Here is a 9,057-nt window from a genome sequence, read left to right as displayed (position 1 = left end):
GCGTGATCACGCGTTACAAAGTTCATCACACGTTCACACACAAAATCAAATCATTAATTGAAATTCAAGTTTATGACAGAAAATGTTTACATCCATATCTGCTGTGGATGGGCATGGTGCTGTTTGAATTTTGATGCTAATTCTGCTGTCCTGGGAAGGGTTGCAGACAAGGAGTGAATCAAGTTTTATGTAACCAATCCCCTAGTGAATAAAGGAGCCAATTACTGGGCAAGTAGGCAGGACTTCCGGGTTGGACAGAGGAAGAAAGGAAGGAGGAGAGAGATTGGTTCCTTTTGAAAGGGTATAACATGTTATACCCAGTGATTGAGTTGCCATTATTTCTGAACTAAGCTTATGTTGTGTTTTCCTGGATTCAAGAGAAAAAAACATGGAGGCAAAGTTTAGGTTTGCCTGATATGCACAACAAAGGCCATGGGGGATTTGAAGCATGGGACTGGCATGAGAGTGACCCACCATTGGGAACTTAGTGATCTGGGTGGAGAGATTTTGGAGCTCTGAGTTAGAGAGTCTCCATGAGACAAAAACAGATCAGCCCTTCCCCATCCAGGGCAGAGTCACAAGCACTGGGACATGCTGGTTCATTTTTTAATATTTCCCACAACACATATCCATTAGGAGTAATTATCTGGCTAAATATACATCGCCTGTCTCAGTTCTACAGGTTCACTGAAGGTTTAAAACCATAGCTAAGTTATTAGTGATGTTTTGTATAGATAAACCCAGTCAATATTTTATCTTCTGTACTAGCACCTATAATAAATTGTTAATTCCCTCTTTATTACCTTTGGTTAATTGTTTTACAACCTCTTGTGATGTGCTCTGAGTAGGAGAAAGTCTGGATACTATCCAAGAGCAATTAACTGGTGACACTTGGGAGACTGGCAGAGTTCTAATTGTAGTTTCGACAACCAGAAAAAGACCTAATACCAATCCCCTATAAAAGAGCTTACTAAAGAGTGACATAATTTTAGGAATTATTACAGGATCGTCATTAAGACTTAAGAAGTCATCACTTTGTCTCTATAACATCACTACAAGAGAATACATCTTCATGGATCTGCAGAGATTTGCCCCAAAGGGGTGTGCTATTATTTAGTGATTGTTATATATATTTAATAATAACAGGAAACACATATAAATAGCATAGCAGGAATCTTTCCTAAAACGAATTCCCTTATAGCCTTGCTAAATAATGGTGAAACTTTCACAGATTATATAATAATCTGAAGCAGGCCATCTCAGGAAAAGCACGTGCTAGATATTAGCTTGTCCTATTATGGCTCCTGACATGGTCTGAGTTCCTTATTGAGAAATTGAGACCATTAATGCAAAGACGTGTTATTAGAAGGAGTATAATGATTGCTGTTATTTTATTATATGTGGTGTTTTCTTAGAATTTGGGCTTAACTATTGTAGAGTTGATTACTTATTCTCTTTGACACTGAGTATGATTATTATTTTCTGAGTAAATATTTCTTTATTCTATGTGGAGATGTGTTAGTGATAAAATGTTTTGTGACGAATTTTATTATGAAAGGTTTGCATTTTCCCCTAATTTTGACATGCGTTTTTATTATATATAATAGTCTGGGTTATCTTGTCAAATATTGAAATGTTACTATGATGGACCTGACATTATACCTCTTTTGTACCTTCCAAAATACTTTTTTTTCAAAAAACTTTTGAGTTTTTAAATATTCTAGCTATAGTATGACATGAGGAGCTTCTGTTCTTTCTCAATTTGTTGTTTTATTTGTAGTACCCTTCTCTCTAGATAGGCATATCTTTCCATAGGTTTAAGAAATTTTATTTTATTTTTGTAGTAAGAATATTCTCTATGCCTTTGCTGTGATATTCTTATAGTTATCAAATACACAATAAAAATATTGATAGTTTTCTTTATGGTCTTCCCAAACATTCCAGTATTTTACTCATGTTCATTTTCAAATTTTCCAATTTGCTTTTAATATATGACCCTGAGATTTACATTATGTTTCAGCTTGAATGTTCAGTGTTTTGACATGATATATTATAATGTTGTGTGCTTCCACTGAGGGTTTCTTCTGTGATTATTAACATTCCATTTTAGAATTATCACAATTTGTTATTTTTCAGCATTTTTCGTTTATTAAATTTGTTTATTATTATTATTACTATTATTATTATTATTTATTATTATTATTATTATCTTTAATCATTTTTTTACAGTTCAGTTGTTTTCTCCCTCCCTGTCCACCACTCAACAGTTCTTCATCCCATTCCTCCTACTCCCTTCTCCAAATGATGTCCTCACTACCCCACAACCCCCAATACCCTGCCAGGTCTTCCAACTTCCTGGGATCTCTAGTCTCTCAGTGGTTAGGTGCATCTTCTCATTGAGGTTAGATAAGGCAGTCTTCTTCTGTATATGTGTTGCAGACCTCAGACCAGCTAGTATATGCTTCCTGGTTGGTGGCTCAGTGTCTGAGAGATCTTGGGGTTCTAGATTTGTTGAGACTGATAGCCTTCCTATGGGGTTACTCTTCTCCTTATCTTCATCCATCCTTTCCCTAATTCAACCACAGTTGTACCTGACTTCCGACTACTGGTTGGATGTAAATAGATGCATCTGTCTCAGTCAGCTGCTTGTTGCAGTACTTAGAGGGCAGCCATGCTAGATTCCTGTCTGTAGTATATCATAGAATCAGAAATAGTGTCTGACCATGGAATCCTCTTTTGGGGTGAGTCAAAATTGGGCCAGTTATTGGACCACCTTTTCCTCAGTCTCTTGTCCTATTTTATTCCTGTAGGTCTTTTAGACAGGATCAATTTAAAGCATGCATTTCTTTTACATTTAATTCAACTCGTTTTGAGTTTTCATTAATGATGAAAATACTGTTGTCTTTGAGTATATTCATTTCCTCTTTGAATTGTTTGAACAAAGTTATGGCCATTCTTTGGAATTCCTTCTCCGGAAAGTCATGCATGTATATAGGATTAGAGTTCACTTTTATGGGAATACTGGCTTGCAATGAGGAGGCCTTGTTGTCTTCACCATTTATACTACACTAGTTTGTGCACTAGTACTTGTACCTTCATTACATCCAAGAGTTTTCTACTATTTTCCATATCTTATTTTAAGTAAAGCATCAGGGTATCTTCAAATCAGTGTAGTGTGATATCTTCCCATTCTATTCTAGTCCATGTTTGTGTCTTTTACTTGTTTAAGTGCTATAGCTATTACTAGTAGCACTACAAACTCTACCTCTTTGAAAATGGTACTATTTACATTAGTCACATCATCAGGGCTGAATTGTAGTATAAAATACAAAATTAAAGTTCATCTCTTTTTTTTTTCAAATTAAGCAGTATTTCAGAGTACAAATTTCATAATAACTTCTAATGATGTTTTACATTTCAGAGAGTCAGTTGTAATTACAGCTTTTGTTCTATGACTCATCCATTTGAAGTTGTTGAGTTATTCTTTTTCCTCTTTAGTGTGTGTGTATTTATTTTTAAGGAGGGGACTAATTCAAGAGACTGTTGACACATTGTTTTCTTTTGAGGAACTGGTATCCAGGGCTACTGATTATATGAGCAGAAATTATCCAATGACCAAGACAAAACATGTTTGTCTTGTTCTGACTTGCACTCTTATGTTTGTCTCTCCATGTCTGATTGCCTTACTTTGAACAAGCTCTCCTGGGTGTGTAGTCATAATAAGCCTTATAGATTTAATAAGCACAGGCCCTGTGCGATGCTAAATTGGGATAAAGCATCTTAAAGAATGAGAAGTTTCTTCTGTAGTTAGAGGCAGGGGATTGAACGTGCTAGAATAGCCAACCAATCTAGTGTCACTTAGAGACAAGAACCTAAGGAAGCCAGAATTGTACTGGGTAAGTAAAAGAACTGTCTACATAGTAGTTCAGAGAAACAAGATCAAGTAGCAGGCCATCTAAAATGTGGGAATGATCAAAGACATGATGACAGGAAGGGGATTAAGGTCATCATTAGAGGAGTTAAGTGGCAAACACAAAATTTCAAATTGTTTTATTATTGATCAATGAATAGTACAAGATAGTATTTATATTTAAGTAATGAAGTTATTTTCTTTTTGAGGACGTAACTTTGGGCTTTATATGTGGCATATTTATTGTTCTCCTGAGCTGTGGGGTCAGCTGCCCTTGGTTATATCAGTTTAACATATGCATTTATGATTTACTGACCCTTACACAATGCCTCCTAGAATTATCATATTTGAGATTTTTTTCTTCTCATGGTTTCCTATGAATTTGTTTTATGATTTCTGTAAAGACAGCAGAAGAGTTTCAGATGTACAAATCACAATAGAGTAAGGCTGCAAAGCATATTTTGTTAATCGCTATAAATTCATACTAAATGATGTTTCTTTTCTTACTTTTTCTCTTTTCTTCTTTGGAGACATGATTTCTATAGCCCAAGTGTTACTCAAATGTAACATTCTCCTAACATATTGCTTTCCTGGAAATGACCAAAATGCTTTAGGCTTGAAACAACAACAACAACTAAAATTAAAAAAAAATATATAAAAAAATAAAAAAACATTTCTCTACAATCTAGCTGTGTCCTAGGACATTTAGCCATACTTGGACGCTAGAAATGCTACTTCAGTCCTTATTTCTTCTTACAAGTTGACAATAATCATTGTTTCCTCTAGGGCTCCCGTATCTCAGGTTTTAATATAGCAGGAAGACATGTAAATTATACTCCCCTCTGAAAATCAGTCCTGACTCTACAGTTTTAACAGAGACATTCAAATCTGGATTTAGAGGTCTTCCCATTCAGTGATCAAGTCTAACACAAAATATCCAGCATGGAGTTTGGACTGAGCTGGGTATTCCTTGCGGCTCTTATGAATGGTAATTAATTCTTAAGAAGATATGAATAAGTGTGTGAGTGGGTGTGACAGGGACAGTGAACAATTTGTGACAGTTTATTAACTAGATTCTGTGTTTTGGCAGGTGTCCAGTGTCAGGTGCAGCTTGTAGAGACCGGGGAGGCTTGGTGCGGCCCGGAAATTCTCTGAAACTCTCCTGTGTTGCCTCAGGATTCACTTTCAGTAACTACCGGATGCCCTGGCTCCGCCAGGCTCCAGGGAAGAGGCTGGAGTGGATTGCGCTAATCACAGTCAAATCTGATCATTGTGGACCACATTATGCAGAGTCCGTGAAAGGCAGACTCTATCTCAAGAGACGATTCGAAAAGCAGTGTCTACCTGCAGATGAACAGCTTAAGAGAGGAAGACACTGCCACCTATTATTGTTCTAGACACACTGTGGGGCCATCAACGAGAATCCATACACAAACCTCCCTTCAGGTGCGTTCATGACCAGCAGGGGGGCGCAGAACACACATGTAGAACTGGTATTTTGTGGGAACAGATGCAGAGATAATTCATTGTGGGTTTCTAGGGTTTCAGATACATGTAATTATTTCCCAGAATGCCCTCAAAATTTAAAAATTTTAAATGTGTGTGACATCTGGGAGAACATAGTTGTTTTTCTCCAATTTAAAAACTGTATTCCAACCAGTCCAACAGGACCTAAATGCAGAAAATCACCTGATTGCAGAAATGACTCTGCTATTGGCACCAGGATCAAATGCTTAGGAGTGTTCACGGTGTTGTGAAGGCATTTCCATCATGTGATTCAGGGCAAGGCCTCAGTGTTGGTCTGATTGAAACTGTGTTGGGAAGAGGACAACCACTAGAGAGGTGAGGTCACACTCAGTGACTCATACCCTCTAACAGGTCTCCAACCTTTCTGATTTCCCTGAGAACTGTGCCCATCAGGCACAGATCTGACACATTTTATTTATAACTGATTCCATTCCTTAATCTATAACTTTCTTCATCATATCTCACATTGCATTTTATTCTTCTAGATAACTCCTGATTTTTTTCTAAACATAGACAAGAGCCACTTACCTTAGACTCAGCTAAATGCAAGCTCTTGGAGAGACATGGGGAATGTTGTTATAAAATGTCCAGACCCAATTTCTTCACCTCCTTCTGTCTTCATTTATAGATTCTTAAATACTGTACCAGGATTTGGTTAATGTGTGCATCTGTCTTCTAAATAAATTTATTCTGTATATGAATGATTTATCTTGTTCAGTTCCACCATGTTGTGCTACTTTGGGGAGACTGACAGATGGGCCTCCTGTAGAACAGTGAGCTCTAGGGTTCAGAGTTCAGATATCTGTGAGACATGTGGGTCCTCTTTCTGATAATTAACTGCCTGCAACTGAATCCTGCTTCAGGAAAGTTTTGCTCTAGATGGCCCTCTATTCAAGAGCTCCCCACATTAACCTTATCCTCACAGCAAATGAGAAAATAATTTCTGTTTTCCCTTCATCACCATGATCAATAGAAAACAATCATTTTCATGGAACAATGATTTATGTGAAGACAATGTTATCTCATAAAATGTATATTTACCATCTACATTTCTTCATGCATGATAATTGTGGACAAAAAGGATAGTGATTAATTAAATGTACATATCTGTTGTTCAGTAACTCTTTGCTTAGCTTATGGAAATTTGAACTTGTCCTCATTTACATTAATAAAGGACCAGAAATGAGTGATTCTCTGTTCTATGTGATGTATTCTGCAGACATTTTTGTATCCATAATATAGGAATTAAAGCCACATCCTGTTTAATTGTTTGTTGGGGTCAAGGATGGCACCAGAACGATAGGAATCAGCCTTACCCCTAGAGAGTTATGTGATAGATTTGTTTTCATAAAAATCTATATTAAAATTTACTACTGGTATGACAGAGTGGATTGAATCTGAACATGAATAAAATCGCCTTATTACATATGGAAAAATGGATAGGACATCAACATACAATAGAAGAGGAAAAGTCTGGGAGACTAGAACCCTTCCAAATTTCTAAGTTCTTTTACTCAACATCCATTTCAGCACACTCTCACCAACCCTACCCCCATTGTTGATCTCCGTTATACTCTTTAATTAAGAAGTATCTCCTGGAAGGCTTTAGGGGTATCCAAGTAGACCATGTGGTATGTGAAGGGTCAGAGGCCCAGGAGAATATAAATGTTTCCTATAAAGAATTGATATGCTCACTTAGGATCGAGGAATTGGCAAGTGTTTCTTCTGAGTCTGCCAAGAGTCTAAAATCTCTCCTGCAAGCAGTGATAAAAGCAAGTTTAGCAGATTGCTACAGGCACCATGGAACCATATTTTTTCCAAGCTACATGATTTACTAAAGAAGCTTGGGGTTCCCATAGAGATCAAGTAGATTACCTACACACTGATGTCATGTCACCAGATGACCCTATGGATAGCATCATCAAGATCACCTAAGTATGAGCTGCTCTCCTTTATGCAGAGGTGGTCTTCATGGTACCACAAACAGGTATGAAAAGACTTAACATGTCTGTCCTTACCTTAAATGCACACTAGAGTCCCATTTTGCTATATGAAGCCTGTATTATTCCCTTTGGGTCTTCTCTATTAACAGACTCATTTCCTATCATAGATATGTGTCACAGGCATATGAGAGACATTAAAGGAGATATTGGGAAAGCTGGCTGTAAGGGCCAGTCTCTGAAGAAAATACCTCTTTTGTTGCAGTTGTTTGAGTCATCCGAAGGCCACATTCAGCCCATGCTGTTTCAGGTATATAATGTTCACTTCTTAAACTCCACAACATGGTCAGTGAGCTGACCTGGTGGGAAAGTTGACTCCATTCTGGATTTGGCTCTTTCCTGGATGTTTCAATATTGCAGACTCTCGGGCCTGAACCAAAGAAAAAAAAAAAAAGTTGTGCCATTTTAGATCCTATTTCATAGACAAAGGACAGCATAATCTAGAGATGGGGATGCATCCTTAAACGTGGCCCAGACTGACATCCTACACACTGTTACGTGATGATTGGCAATAGCCTAATACCCAACACTATATGAGTGCCAACTCATTTTACTGAAAGTCTCTGAGGATTAATTCTATGCTCAGATGTTAAATCTGAATATGTTGGCAGGTTGAAATGTGGAGTTGGTGTAACTCTCCCTACCCATTGGTTCACCAAGTTGGCTGCAGATATAAAACACAACTCAGAAACAGGTGATCTACTATAAGATCACAACGGTTCTATTTGGAACATTTACAGGTGCTGGACAAACAATGAGACCAACTTTGAACCACTTCCAAAGTGCATATCTCTATGGCTTCTCCACAATTCTCATAAAAGTCAAATTGCAGAATAAACTTGAGAAAATTTTGGACAGTTGTAAATATTAGATATACAAAAAGGACAGGGCAGGTACATCCAAATACTACAGCAGATTCAGGTGTGTGTGTGTGTGTGTGTGTGTCTGTGTGTGTGTCTGTGTGTCTGTGTGTGTGTCTGTGTGTGTGTCTGTGTGTGTGTGTGTGTGTGTTTTGTGTGCTGTGTACCTGTGTTTGTTATACTAAGTGTTGTGGTACATTAGAGAGAACCCTAACTAACATGTGCCATGTGATGTGGCCATTGTCTAAATTATACCAAGAGACTCAGGCTAAGCTTCCAGAGCTTGATGGCACATTATGAGGTTGGATACTATAAGTTTTAGCATCTCTGATAAGTGTCAGGGTTGTTGATACTTGGAGTGTTCTACTACCATTTCTTGGTGAGAATCTACACTGTGCCTCAGGTTAGTGCGAGCTAATGAAACCCGAAGAATAGGTTTCAGTCAGAAACTTAAGCTGCTTAAGCTCTCTTGGGGTTCTCTCTAAGCTGAGAGCAAAACCTCTTCCTACTGTATTAAAAAAAAAAGAAAGATTTTTCCCATTTTTTATTAGATATTTTCTTCATTTACATTTCAAATGCTATCACAAAAGTTCCCTATGCCCTCCCCCCGCCCCTGCTCCCCTACCCACCCACTCCCAATTCTTGGGATTGGGTGCAGGGTCATATGAAGTTTGCATGACCAAGGGGCCTCTCTTCCCAATGATGGCCGACTAGGCCATCTTCTGCTACATATGCAGCTAGAGACACAAGCTCTGGGGGT

The 9,057-nt window shown here is 37.8% G+C and overlaps 1 pseudogene; it reads left to right on the top strand.

Annotated features, from left to right (window-relative positions):
• The first annotated feature begins 4,852 nt into the window (after positions 1 to 4,852).
• LOC110324112 lies at positions 4,853 to 5,368 on the top strand (annotated as a pseudogene).
• Positions 5,369 to 9,057: the final 3,689 nt, after the last annotated feature.

Source organism: Mus pahari, chromosome 7 (assembly GCF_900095145.1).
Source record: "Mus pahari chromosome 7, PAHARI_EIJ_v1.1, whole genome shotgun sequence".
Classification (NCBI taxonomy): Eukaryota; Metazoa; Chordata; class Mammalia; order Rodentia; family Muridae; genus Mus; species Mus pahari.
The sequence above is the reverse complement of the archived record's forward strand: the minus strand, read 5'-3'. Positions and strand labels throughout refer to the sequence as shown.